Genomic DNA, 15347 nt, shown 5'->3' with positions numbered 1-15347 from the left:
AGGTTGGACGGGGCTCTGAGCAACCTGATGTAGTTGAAGCTGTGCCTGCCCACGGCAGGGGGGGTGGACTAGATGACCTTTAGAGGTCCCTTCCAAAACTATTCTATGATTCTATGAGTCTATAATGCAATATATGAACAACTGTTTCTGTGGTCCTTATTTTTTTATTTTACTTTTGGTGATGCAAATCCTTTATAAAGCATTCTGTCCTACTGAAGCATTCTTTCCACCCCACAGTACATTAAGACATCCTATCTCACTTTTCTTCTCATAGACAATTTACTTTACCTATGTATTTGCCAGCAAAAGCCACATTTGTGATTATACGAGTTTTATCTTAGTTGATGATAACAGAAGAATGAATGAAAAAGGCCTTCTGACTCCAAGAACTACATACTCCTTTTTAAATTGAAACCTCGTTAAGAGGGCTGTCTCCACTGCACAACAGAACCAACTTTTAATTATGGAGAAAGAAAAAAAAAAAGCATGCAAAACAGAAAACAAAAAGCATGTTACTTTCTGTTAGCTGTTGATGCACTCATTGATTCGAAGGCCTAAATTCTACCCCTGGAGCATACAGACCAAGACCAGCGATACAGCTGCATTGCCCAAGTAAAAAGCAACACCTCCGTGTTGTAATGACCAAAGGAACCGTCGTGAGGATCCAAAGGCGTCCACCAGTTCAAACAGAAAGCAGACAATAGCACAGCTTTTTAAGTTCCCCAGGATAGCTAAACACTTCTCTTCTCCTGCAACTAGGCTTTTCTTGTCAGTCTTGACAGTGCTGTACTTACATGGACTTCATAATCTTTATCCACATACTGAATACCAGTCCTCACCCGCCATGAACAGGCAGGCTGCACTCCCTGTATGCCTTATCAAAAAACCACAGCCAGAACAATATTGGTTTTGTGGTCTGCCTTACGTTTTCCACCTAAGGCAACTGCTACTCTTCAAATCACAAGAGTAAGCACAGCTCTTCTTAGAACGTTAGACATCTGGAAATCACGCTGGAGCAAGCTTAATCTGCTATTTTGCAAGATAGCCCTACAGAGATCAGAACCCTTGGAGCTACTGTCGTAAGCTAAGGTCACACCATGAAAAAAATTTCCTCAATTCAGATAGGAATATAATGTTATAGAGGTTTCAGTTGTTCTTGCCTAATGTATCTCCATGTGGTTCAGGGAAGGACCTCAGTACAGTAATCCAAAACACAAAATGCACAATGCAAATTAAAAAAAAAACCAACAAAAAACCCCACACTAGACCAGAAGCAAAGGATGGGTTAAAAAAAAGAAATCCTTGCAGCAGCAGCAAACAGCTGTGTTCTAGCCTACAGTCCAGCCCCTAAAAGACTCCTTTTTTTCCTGTAATGGAGACTTCTGTCCCTCTACAGTGCTCTGCTTGTGGACACGAGAAGATAAAGCCCCCTATATCACTGTTTAAGAACACTTAAAAGTTCTCTATTGACGTATTGACTTCCCAGACTTTGCACCTCCAGTCCGACTATCCACACGTCTGAGTATGGACTGGAGACAACCCTGAAGCCTTCTGTGTTTAGACAACCACCAGAAACAGCTAAGTTTGGGCAAATTGCAGGCAGTGGTATTACTGATTTAAAATGCGTAACATTCCAAGATCTATTTCCCCTATGCATTTCTGCCTCATTCAGTATTGGTAGTAGGTCAGTTTTATCAGTTAACATAATCCTGAAAAGTCATCAGCCTGATATCAATTCTCATCCTGCCTGCTTTTCCAAAGTTAGTTAACTTGGACTGTCTAACTAGTTCTGCCACAGTCATAGCAAAGCTGCAATACTGTCACAAAGAGGACTGGCCACTCTGAACATCTGCAGAAAGAATGACCCTGTCACCACTTAGTCTCATCCTAGTTACTGAAAACAGATTAATATCCTACATTAGCTTAGAACAACGGAAGCTGAACTCTTCTGTACTGATTTACAGCCATTATATGCTGGCCTCTTTATTCTTGCAGTGAACATCTGGATATGTAGGGTGGTTTCATCGGAGGCCATAAGGAAACAGCATCTCAGAAGTCACTTGTATGCAAACATTAAAGGTTTCTTAAAAACATTTCTATTTACAGGAGAATGCGTAGAGATCAGAAGAACAGAGACAATAGCAGTTTAAGGAGAATCTCTTACGGGCTCAGGGAGCTTTAACAGGGAATAAGGCCATGTAGAAACATGTATTATTAAGACGCTCTCTAAACACTCATTTCTATTTTACTTGTTGTATGTAATACCTGGCAATAGGCTCTGATGCTTGAGCCCTGGTGACCAACTACAGCCATTAAGATATTGGTACATCTTTATTTGGCCTTCCCACCTCTTCCTTGGAATTTACTATGCTTGTGGTAGTAGGAAAAAAAAAAAAAAAACCCACAAAACAAAAAACCCAAAACCCAAAACCACCAAAACAGTGGCTCCTTGGTTTTTACAGTTCACTTCACAACGTCCTACAACATAAAATTCATGTTCACTGGTGGTTTAAACACTACCCAAGGTACAAAGTCAGTTCCAGCACACTGCAGCTCTGGGTCTACTCTAAGAGTAAGGGAAATACACAGTTTCATTTCAGTGTTGGTAACAGCACGGAGACTGACACATTGCATTTAGTCTTAACGTCAGATTCAAGCATTCCATTTAAGATAATACAGGAGGCCAAGTACTTTGAAGCTCAATGGCATCTTGAATTGGATCCAGTATTTGAAATCAGGAGAACACGAAAAACTAAAGTTGCGTCCTTGGTTGCAAGAAAAATGTAGGCCATATGAAAACTTAAGAGCAGCGAGCTACCCGATGCCACTGACCCCATCAAGGCCTGTTCATTTTGAACTGGAGTTCTGTTCTCCAGAACACTTACAGGGGTTCCCAGTTTGGTATCCATTTGCAAACATACTAAATTTGTTCTCTATTATTCAGTCCTTAAAGTCGCTGTTGGAAAATTTTAACTACCTCAGGAGCCAAAACAGATGCCTAGGCAATATTACCCAAGATGATGACAGTTACCTGCACCTTCCTGCTCACTTTTCCAATCCATTGCATGCTACCCTTCCAACCTTTAAACTGCTTCTCCTCAGTTCCTAGACCCTTAATCAGGACACAGAAAGAACTGCGATAAAATACGATGGAGAAATTTCTAACGGCCCTTACCATCATTCTGTTATCTTACAGATGTTTATAAACAAAACATTTATTCTAATTTTTCCAGAAAATAAATTTCATTACTCAGTTTCATATCACTTGTGTCACAGAAAAATCACAAGTTCAAATACAAAAACCCTTTTGAATTGCATTTAACCTCAATCAATTATCACAAACAGATGTGAAAGAGTTAACAGCTAATTGGGTTATGCATTATATCAGCTGCTTCTTCTAAAGAAGACAGAAGAAAGATGACTTAATTACTTCATTTCTCTTGGCATCAACTTTTGTCACTTTTCCCTCCATACTGGCTACTGGAACAATACCCTCTTACTGCTCAAGACCATATGAAAAACATTTTCTCATTATCCTTTTATCTCCCTTGTAATTTGATATTGTTTTATGGCTCAAACACTCCAATCTTCTCCCTACACACTTGTGCCACTCTTTCTTACTCCTCTTTAACACCATCACCTAAAATCATACAATTTCTTCTCAAATTTCAGATCATTAGCAATGTACTGATTTAGCCAAAGCAGTCTGTTGCTATGTGTCAGCGCAAAAGAAAGTAAAAATCACTAATTCACGCTTGTTCCCTAAAAAGAAGATAAAATTTTACTGAATTCCTCCTAGACTCAAACATGCTTCCTATGGCACCTTACCTACAAATTTTCTGAATTCTTGTTGTTGTCTTTATTTTGCTGTTCTTCTCTATTTTGCTGTTCTTCCTCCTTCACTTCCTAGAAATACTGAATTTTATCAGTTCAAGTTAATCTTTCACAAGCTGCCTCCTTCTTCCATCTTTTTAACCAGCTCTTTCATCTCTTGGTCAACATTAAATCAAGACAAGCATCCATATTTATTATCAAGAGCTTTCTCGTACATCAATAAATTCTTGCATCGGAGTGCATGTTCCATGCGTCTTTCTCAAAAGATACCTGTGCAAGTAAAATCCTTCATTTATGCCAAATTTCATGTTTGATCGTTTGTTCATTTATTATTTTTTTAAAACAGAAATGAGTTTCACCACCCCACCCATTTTTGGTGGGTCTATCACAATACTCTTATCACTCCCTAGACCTCCCCTCATTACCTTCTTCACCTAAAAATAAACATACACATCCTTAATACGCTACAATACATCGCCACTCCTTCCCTGACTGCCCTTACTATGCCCTCTCTGATCAACATTCCTGTGGGATATGCTGTTGATGCCACATTGGCCGTAGGAACAATAGCTATTCCTCGATCTGGAATATAAGCACAGCAAAATACAAATGACAAGTCCTGTTAATTGCCAAGTCTTAGCCTGTAAACACAAAGGTAGTCTCCCAACCAGTTGAAAGTCAAGGCAGGAGGGAAGAAGCAAGACTAGATTTTGCTAATATTTAAGTATCTATTAATATAGCCCAGATTACTATCACCCTTCTGTCCATACACTATCCTATGGCAATATTAGAATCAAGGCTTTCTATCCAAGGTGACCAAGTACGACTTTCTTTCTGCCTGATTCATTTTCAACTTTGGTTTTGGCCCCACTTAGCAAGCCAATCACATAACTGAGGAATAGCAAGTTCATATTTGATGTGAAGTCGTATGGCTGGATGACATCATAACAGCTATCTTTTAATTGCCCCTTTCAGGGTTATTATTAGCAAACTGTAAGTTATTATTAGCAAACTGATAAAATACTAATGACCAAGTTCTCTCACACAACAGCTTGTCCATTTCTCCAGTTATCACGTAACTGATAACTTTTTCTATTTGAGTTATTCCACAATGGATGATTAAGACCAAAGAGAATCATCCCTCTGCCTATTACTTCAACCTGCCAGATTTTGGGGAACTAACAGCACCTGGCAATCACACATTTTAACCCTCGCCAAGGTTAGAAAGTCAAAGATGTTTTGCAAACTTCTCAATTTCTTTTTTTGAAAACAGAAAATTACATGTGAAGTCCACTGGCTGCTGCACACCACTTTAACAGCTGTTAAACTCAGGCCAAATCTGTTAAGCTAGGCTTCCCACTGCTGGATCTGAAATTATTTAAACTTTTTAATTCCAAGAAGTGGATTTTTGTTAAGCTACTTCTTCAAAAGAAAAAAAAAAAAATCTCAGCTTCTTAAGAAAGATTTTGTCTCTTACATTTCCTGCTCAGTGCTATTTAATGCTACTAAACTTTTTTGCTAGCTGGTCACAATTACCTTGATCCTTTAAATAACACTAAAAATACTTCTACCTATAATAGGAAGAGGGCTGTGGCTTCATGAACCCAACCTGACTAACTTCTATTGCTCTTGACCAACACCATTTCTAAAAATGAGGGGGGGGGGGTTCTACTTACAGCCCTGTGGTGTGGGAGAACTCAAAGATCTCAGCAACCTTGTCTTGCTATCTTTGAAGGAGTCCTAACAGCAAGGGGTATTTAACAAATACACTTGCTAATGCACATTTTTTTTTATTTAATATGTATCTCAACTCTAACTATTGCCAAGTGAGTCGGGTGTCCAATCATGGGTGTTTAGTACAATTTTAGATGCCCTAGAATGTCCAAGATGTATGCAGGACCGGCAGGTAAGAGTTTGGCCATATGGAAGATTGCACACTTTTGGAGCATCAACTTCAGACCATCTGGGATCACCTACAGCATTTAAGATGGTACTCAGTGCATCTGTCTGTAGGCACCATCTTTGTTCCCTTAAGTTTTTCTAAAATCATTAGTCAGTCAGGGCTCAGGCAAAGGAATACTACCATTATCTGTTTAAGTTAAAACACTGTTCTTTAAAGAGTAATACTAGTGGACAGGGGTCAACAAAAAGACAGGAAATCAAATACTAAATTCATGAGGGTATTATTGCTGTAATGGTCAGTCTAATTAATTTCTGGATTTTTAAATCAAGTATTTCTTGACACCAAATTTCTTTAATACTGCAGTATCCCCATCTACATGATAGCAGGGCATGAACGTAACACAGACTCAACACTTCAACAGATGAGAGCTACAACAGAGGCAGCTGCTAAAATCTAAATCACCCATGCAAAAAGTATATGATTTATTTCTTCCATACCTCCTTCCCATGGAGACAGCCTGTCTTTTTATATCTTTATCTGTTCATTCCAAACTGAAAAAAAAACATCTTAGCAAGTATCCCTGCCTTTGGAAAGTATTGTAATAAAGAGAAGTCCTTTAAAAAAAAAAAAAACAAAAAACAACACTACAGCCATGGAAACAATTCTAGACGGAAGCCTGCTTCCATTAGGTATATAAATATTTCAGTCCCAGCAGCACCATCTAATGGAGAGCTCACCAATTTTTCCCCTTCTTTAACATGACAAACATTTTATTTTGGAGGTGTTAACAACTGATACTTTAACACATGGCCTATTTAATACTCTGTAAAAACTGATTAGCTACAAGAGAAGCCAAATCATTTCTCCACAGACAATAGAGACACGGACACTGTCTGTATATTTTTATCATAATCAGTTCATAAAAAAAAAACACAACACTACAGCCATGGAAACAATTCTAGACGGAAGCCTGCTTCCATTAGGTATAATATTTCAGGCATGAACGTAACACAGACTCAACACTTCAACAGATGAGAGCTACAACAGAGGCAGCTGCTAAAATCTAAATCACCCATGCAAAAAGTATATGATTTATTTCTTCCATACCTCCTTCCCATGGAGACAGCCTGTCTTTTTATATCTTTATCTGTTCATTCCAAACTGAAAAAAAACCATCTTAACAAGTATCCCTGCCTTTGGAAAGTATTGTAATAAAGAGAAGTCCTTTAAAAAAAAAAAAAACAAAAAACAACACTACAGCCATGGAAACAATTCTAGACGGAAGCCTGCTTCCATTAGGTATATAAATATTTCAGTCCCAGCAGCACCATCTAATGGAGAGCTCACCAATTTTTCCCCTTCTTTAACATGACAAACATTTTATTTTGGAGGTGTTAACAACTGATACTTTAACACATGGCCTATTTAATACTCTGTAAAAACTGATTAGCTACAAGAGAAGCCAAATCATTTCTCCACAGACAACAATCAGAAAAGCATCCTTTTCTCCCCACAGACACTGCATTCACATACAAATTTATTAAGCACAACAGGACATTTGTTTAACCAGGAGATAAGATTTTAGTAAGATTTTAGTTAGAAATACTTTTTTTTTTTAAAAAACAGTAACTGTGAAGCAGCAATGCCAGCTTAAAAATACAGCTACCTTAAGCATGTTTAAACTTTCCCTCTGAAAGCAAAACAGAGATGTCAGTACCTCTAAAGTGTAAGGAATAGGGACAAACCTGGACCTTAACCATAGCAACAGAAGTCACTACCTACACCTCCTTAAGATGAAGTTAAGCATTCCAAGACATCTTCAGGTTGCACTTCTGCTACAAAACATACTATGGGAGATGGGTAGCAAGTTATTGTAAGCATCAATAAAGCATGTAGCGTGATGACTGTTGGCAACTTCCACTGTTTATCTCACTAACATTTTCTTATGCAAACAAACATGACAGAACTTACGTATGAAACGGATCTGTAAGAAGTAGTATTTTTTCCTCACTACATTTTGTCCTCCTTGTTCTTTATACAAATCACAATATTGCAAGTAAGGGTTCAACACCTTTGAACTTTTCCAATTAACTCAGCATATGGACACACTTGTTCTGGAATAACTGCCTTTTTATATATAGCTCAAAGGATTTTCAAAGTCTGTCTGCCCTATCTCATCTTAGAACAGTCAACTAATACATTGAGAGTTCATATTTAAAAAAAAAACAACCAAAAAACACACACCAAAAGTCTTAGTAAATAATTCTGCAAAATTACAGCATCATACTTTGGCTATATGTACTAGCAGCTTTATTTACACAAACAGGACAATTCCAAGCTTCTTCCTGATTTATTTTGAGAGAATCTCCTCAACAAAAATATACAGAATGCAGCGGGTGGATATTTATTTGCTTGTCCTAAATGTTTCTTTAAAAAAACAAAACAAAACACACCACCACACATACAAAACCAAAGCAAACAAACAAACAAACAACCCCCCCCCAAACAAAAACAAAACCCCACACACAAACAACCAACAGAGTAAATCCCCCAAAACTCCCTCAAAATCTTACTGGCCAAAATACTGAAAGTTGCATGTCTAAATAATCCTTTTCAAAATGAAAGTGAAGTTTTCAGGTCCCAGGTATTGAAAAATAGCTGATGAGGTACAACACACAAATAACAATAAATTTGTTTTACCTTCCTAGAGATTGCCAAGAGCATTCTTCTGCACATGCTCCAAGAAAGTGTCAAAATACCTTGCTATAACACAGATACAAAAAACCCTGCCAAACAGTATGAGCAACACAACAGCAATATCTACTAGCTGAACTACAACATAGGATCCATTAGTATTTCCATTACATATCAACACCACGGGTGAGTAGTGAGACATATTTGCTAATCTGAAATATAGCATGCTCAGGTTCTGTAGATAGAAACATGATTCAACTCCTGACGGAAAACAGAGAAGATACTGCTGACTTCAAGTGATACTACCTATTAACAACTTCAAATGAAGTTAGCTCAAATCCTTTTCACGCCCCCCCCAAAATGCTGAGTTTTACAAGGCAATGAAAATACTACTGCATCAAAGGGTTCCAAAACTGCTAGAGATGTGCATATGCAAATCAGCAGCCTTCATTTATTTAGGTATCCAACTTTCTTCTACTCAAACTGTCAGCCAAATGGTAGCATTTTGAGAGTATGTCATTTTACAACCACAAGCACTTTACCTTTGGCACCTATTGAATGTAGAACTGGTATCCTAATCAGGTTCAACCACAACAGTCGTAACAGTAAAAACATTCCCAGCCAAAAGCACAATGCTCCTCTCTCAAGGATGTTGTGCTGAACAGAAAAGAGGACAGTGAAAAGGATGGAATGAGAGAGCAAGTGTAGATTTAAAGACACGTGCACTTCAGACAATAGTAGGGTACATCGTAGGCCATCTTTAGCGACCTGGAAGAGAAGAGCCTGTTAACTCACCTGGAGCGGGAGGTAGGGTGGGGAGGCATTCAAAGAAGCAGGTAGCTACAGAGAGGTCAAAGAAAAGTGGATTTGCAGATAAAAATTATTAGCCAGAAGTGTGAAAGTAAGTACAAGCCTGGAAACAAGTATTTCAAGAGAAAAGTGATGTAAATGGAAGTAAAGTAAAGGGGAAAATGCAGTCACTTTGCTCAAGTGCAAGGATGAAACCACTTTGAAATAAAAGTCATCCCTTAACAAACTAAAATTGCAAGAGATCTGACCGAAACCAGCTCAAAATAAGCCACTTCTAAGAATCGGAGGAACCAGCTTGAGAAATTAGGAGCATTTATACTGTTTGGCCAAACAACTTAAGATGGAAGGGAAGCACAGCATGGACCAGAGCATTCCATTAGTAGCTGAAGAGCACAAAATGCAGAAAGAGGAGTCACTTCGGATGGTTTAAAGGAGATTAGAACAAGAACAAGTCAAATGACAACTGTAAGGCTATACTTCCTATGCAAAAAATCAAGCCTTACATCTGCGAGTCATTAAATAAACAGAAGCCACAACACTCAAGGAAACCTACTCTCAGAAGGTTCCTCTCTGTGGAAAGACAGAGAGAGGGCATAGTCAAACTGGTACAGTACACAACATCTCCATTACAAAAACCTCTAATAATTGTTCTAATTATCTCCCTCTCTCAAGTACATGGATGAGCTCACAAAACGAAATCCATTCACATTGCCAAAATTTGGTTTATGAGCTGGGCTTTGCTGTTAGAAAGTTATTTTAGACACATTTGTCGTGTAAGCTGGTTCCACAGAATAAGAAAAAATTTGTTACTTTTCTAGAACATGCAAAGCAGAAAGTTGGGAACAACTACAAGGACCAGAACAGCTACCACTGACAAATTCTGTCACATACACTCAGCTTCATATAGCTTCATATAGCACTGCATGTTTGCTGTATGCAGCAATGGAAGAGTGTGAAACAAATATTGTTTCCTGTCCCACGATGGTGATGGTGCAGAACGGTACAGCACTGCAGAGGAGACAGAACAGGATGCCTCTACGCAGTACCTGTAATTCACAGAATCATATCATAGAATGGTTTGGGTTGGAAGGGACCTTAAAGATCATCTAGCTCCAACCCCCCTGCCATGGGCAAGGACACCTTCCACTAGACCAGGTTGCTCAAAGCCCCACGCAACCTGGCCTTGAACACTTCCAGGGATGGGGCATCCACAACTTCTCTGGGCAACCTGTTCCAGTGTCTCGCCACCCTCATAGTAAAGAATTTCTTCCTTGTATCTAATCTAACTCTACCCTCTCTCAGTTTAGAGCCATTACCCCTTGTCCTATCACTACATGCCCTTGTAAAAAGTCCCTCTCCAGCTTTCTTGTAGGCCCCCTTCAGGTACTGGAAGGCTGCTATAAGGTCTCCCCGGAGCCTCCTCTTCTCCAGGCTGAACAAGCCCAACTCTCTCAGCCTGTCTTCATAGAGAGGGGCTCCAGCCCTCTGATCGTCTTTCTGCCCTCCTCTGGACTCGCTTATCAACAGGTGACGCTTGTACTGCCCTGCTGGGTCTCAGCACCTCATCATTTTTATGTCCTCAGATTGTAGGAAAGCACCACTATTCCCATTTTATTACAGACCAGGAAAATGGTCTGTATATGGAGCCAGAAGCCAGACGCACCTAAGCCACTAGCTGCATCAAAGTTATTCTCAGAACTCCCAGTCAGCTACCACCTAACCCAAGCGGCACCCAAGTGTCAGTACTCTTTTCTTCCCCGGCACATCTTCTATGCTTAAGGAAACATCTGTCTTGACAAGGCTGATCACCTCTGCAAGCATCTCAACATCAAGTTCAAATGCACCAGAAAACGATAAACAGAACAGCAGTGGAAGAAGCATCAGCAGACTCTATGTCTTTCCTCATCCTGGTAATTGTCCTAACCACTTGACTGAGACATCATGCTTCCTCTTGCTCTGTTTCTCAGGCACACTGAGTTTTGATTATTCCTGGCATAGCAGAAGAGTTTCAAGAGAAGGAAGTGACACTACTCTTCACTGGCCTGTGGCTTGATGATGAGAATAGTCCCCAGGGAAGTAGGAAACTTGGATTGGAATCCCCCTTCTGCCCCTGGGACTCGGGCATGATGTCACATCACTCCACACTGCAACAAAGCCCCTTGTTGGTTTGGCCCTAACTGAATGACTTACAGTACACACATCTACAGGAATGAAAAAAAACCAGCCTCCAGGTCTCCTAGATTTTACACTGGTATCTTCAATGGACCATCTTCTCTTTCTTGATAGATGTCAAAGCTTGCAGGAATGAAGTGGCAGTCAGGAAGGCACTTCTTATCTTACAGTAGCATCTGCAACATGCTTTTCAAGACAGACCAAATCAAAATAACTCTTTTTGCTAGAACCCTAAGAAAGCTGTAAAGGCTCATGGCATTTCAAGCTTGCCTTGAGTGGGCATATCTTACTTTATTTACAGAAAGATGTTTTCATATTAATGCAGAAACCACAAAGTCAGACAAAAGTTCAGTATACTCCAAATGTTAATTTTTTTCTAATTATGAGCTTCCATACAGTCATCATTAAAGTATGTAAAATAGAAGTTTCATGACTTCTTTCACTAATGTTTTTGACTGAAGCATTTGCTACGTATACTGTATGTGAAAGGATATATTCACTTCAGAGCATTTAAACTATACTACAGAATTATTAGCAATTTTTATCATTGTAAATAATCTACAGAATGTTTCCTCTATACATCAGAGAAATCTATTTCATAAATGATCATTTTATGATACTATATAAAATAATACTGGAACTATGAAACATGCCAACTTAAAGCATTCCTGCTATGCCCATTGCCGTTCTAATGCCTGCAATTCGCAAAAATTCAATCTTGATGTCAAAGTACACAACACCCCAATTTTTAGTACAAGGAGGGAGCCAGCGATGGAGACCGTCACACATATCCAATACTGAACTGCATCCACGAACACGTTGAGGCTTCCCTTCCCATGCTGCCCTTGACTAGATGAACTGCAGAACTTGGAATTCTACTAAAAATGACACTTTACACGTGCAGAGTAAAGCAGCAGGGAAGAACAACAGCACGGAAATCAAAGGCTTAACATTTTTTGGGGGGTGGAGAGGATTAGTGACCTACAGTTGTTGTATATAATTTTAGAGACACTCGCCCTGTTAACCTACTTACAAAGCCAATAGTCAGTAGCAATTGAAGTCACAGTGGCAACGATATTTTGCTGTCGGTGCTCCAGTAGAAAAGATCTCCAGGAAGAAAACAAAAACACCCTCAAAGACTATATAAATATGTATATATCACAATTCCCAATACCAAATAATCTTTTACCTTATTTTCTCCCTAAGTTCTAAGATCTTTCTACTGTATACTTTCCTTACTCCTTTTCATGGGGCTTTTTTGTCTTTCTTTCTTTTTCTCTTCTTTCCCACTAGAAGAAGAGAGCACGTCTTCCTACTTTGCAGACACCTAATAATCTTTCATTGTGAGTTGCCCTCCCTTTCCTCCCAATCCTCTAGTCCTTTCTCAACCTTAAAAAAAAGGCATAGAAAAAATGAAATGTGTTTGTGATTTGTCAAAACAAACATATGCTGACTTTAAACTATCCATTTATGAGGGTATGGGCTTCCAGCAGGCAGAGCTGGGAGACCAGTTATATTCCCTTTGCCAGCCCTTCACTGCTGTAGTTTCTATGTCACCACTTCATTACCACAAGTTAAAAAGTATAAGATAAAACCTAGCGTGCCTACAGCACTCTCTCTTGTGCTACAATCACACCTTTATTCTGTTGCACAAAAATATACAACTCTCCCTCCCTTGGCTTCTTTTCCCCATACCACATCTTGAAATCTCCAATTTCATTCTCTCCCACCACTTTTGGTGTTCCTGAACCATACGCCAAATATGCCAGGAGGTTTCAAATACAAGCATCATATTCAGAAAGTACCCACCCACAGGCATTAAAAAAAAAAAAAAAATTAAGCCTTGGCAATTCTTTAAAGGAACTGTGCACAAGAGCACAGACATCTGAAACCAATGTGTAATGAGCAGTCTTCAGACATCATAAGATTGGGCACCTTCAATTAAGAAACGCTGTTATAATAAAAAAATTAATGAAATCCAGTTATTGCATCATCTAAGCTATCAGAGATCAAAACATGTTATTCTTGCAATACCTATTCATACAAAGCCAGTTTAGGACATTGGAGTAGATTTAAGTCATTCCTATTTTTAAACTGCCTTTTCATCTGCAGAACAACTATGATTGCCTACTTATCAATTTATTTATGTTCCAGTGGTTTAATTACAAAAGCTAAAAATTAAGATTTCTGGCTTTTCATATTTTCAGCATTGCCATATCTACTAATAGAACAGCTGGACTTCAGTATTGAAAAAACATGTTCCTCTTCTCTCACTTAAACTTTTCATTATGGACAAGAACAATGTAAAGATCTAAAATACAACAAGATCTTGAAATCGTTTAGAAGACAAACTGTATTAGCATAGACTGGTAAGACTTCATAAAGAATTTTTTGTCACTGATGCCAACTACTGCCATCTTACACAGTTTTCCAAGGTACCAACAGTAAGTATGCTTACACGATGATCGAATTCTCTGAATCCATACAAGAATGGCTTCTCAAAATCGGTATCATCAAACTTAATTGCAGAAGGACTTCAGGAAAGCCTAAAGACTGAGTCATTTAGCACCCTCTTTTGATTAGAATTAATTTGCTTTGCTACTGAACGCACTTTACCTTTCTATATTCTAGGTCCAGCTATTATTGGAAGCTTCTCATCAAGTCATATTTCAGTAAAACACCTACCATTTTCATGTTGGAACAAAGCAACTTTTATAACCTCATAGTGCTGTCTGCTTGCAATGCCCAAACTCATGATACATCAATGTTTCCGTTACCGAGCTTTATGACAAGGGGTTTCCCAGTTCAGCCATAAAAAACTGATTCAGTCCAAATGTTCAAGTATTTCTCACCTTAAAACAAAAACCCTCTCCCTAATCACAATAAATGACGTTTACATCTACATTAATCCATACATGGTGTATGGATTGCCATTTATAGACATTTTTAGCCAAATGGCTCATTTTAAAGGACAACATACAGTACATGTCATGATCTCTTTAGTTCTAACTCCAACAATCAGTGTAGCCTTTAAATCCAGCCTTCTATGCAAGTCAGTAGCTATTTTAAATACAGATTTTTACTATTTCAAATTGCACTATTTCATTTGTCTAAGCTAAATACCGCTAGTACACCTTCACATCATACACTAAACTGCTTTTTGGTCTATGAATGCAAGTTCAGATTAGTGCACAATAATGCTACGTGCATTCTACGGGACAAACCTGCAAGGAAAAATACACAGTTCTACTGAAGAAATAAAAAACGCACCAATTACAATATACAAGGCTCGGTTAGATCTCAACAAGCTAGAGAAGTCACTGACCCAAGGAGACTGCAAATTTCAAATTGTATCATTGGAACTTCCCACATTTTACTACTACAGAAACAGAAAAAGATGAAAAACGTCCTAACGCGTGGTAAAGATCCACACAGAGGTGCACGTACCGTCTTTCATGTCACACACAAGCTCAGATCGGCAGAACATGAGATTATGCCTCCTAGCATTAAGACCATTTCTCTTGTTTTTCTGGAGATAATTCAGATCTTAGACACTTGAAGATACGAATAAACCAAGATGTAAATGCCTTACCTTCCGATTTTACAAGCCGCTGCAGTTCTCAGATTATGAGTCAGTCATAGGTTCATCTGCAGAGGAATGACTCAGTATAAACTTTTAAACACTCGTTATTCTTTCTAACCTACAACACGGTAATTAATTTAACATATTAAAACGCGGTGCTGCAAAACAGCGCGTAGAATGAATGGCGTGAAAACAACACACTTTTCTTTCCGCTCACGCCAGGCAGACGGGCTTATAGCGCAGGGCCGTTGTAGGCAGATAGACTTTATAAAAATATAACTCCTTCCGCACCGATTAGGGGCAGCTCCGTACCAACGGCAAAGGATTTTCCCCGGCGGCGACCGCCGGAGT

The 15347-nt window shown here is 38.9% G+C and overlaps 1 protein-coding gene across 1 annotated transcript in view; it reads right to left on the bottom strand.

Annotated features, from left to right (window-relative positions):
* The window catches only part of TRAF3 (TNF receptor associated factor 3), a 68426-nt gene extending 53403 nt beyond the window's left edge, over window positions 1-15023 (bottom strand). The window contains exon 1 of the mRNA XM_009280850.1: window positions 15006-15023. The gene's annotated coding sequence lies outside the window, so the exon portion shown is untranslated. The remainder of the gene's footprint in view (window positions 1-15005) is intronic.
* Between the last annotated feature and the right edge of the window lie 324 nt (window positions 15024-15347).

Source organism: Aptenodytes forsteri, unplaced genomic scaffold, assembly GCF_000699145.1.
Source record: "Aptenodytes forsteri isolate BGI_AS27 unplaced genomic scaffold, ASM69914v1 Scaffold193, whole genome shotgun sequence".
In the NCBI taxonomy this organism is placed as follows: domain Eukaryota; kingdom Metazoa; phylum Chordata; class Aves; order Sphenisciformes; family Spheniscidae; genus Aptenodytes; species Aptenodytes forsteri.
This window is presented reverse-complemented; position numbering and strand designations above follow the sequence as displayed.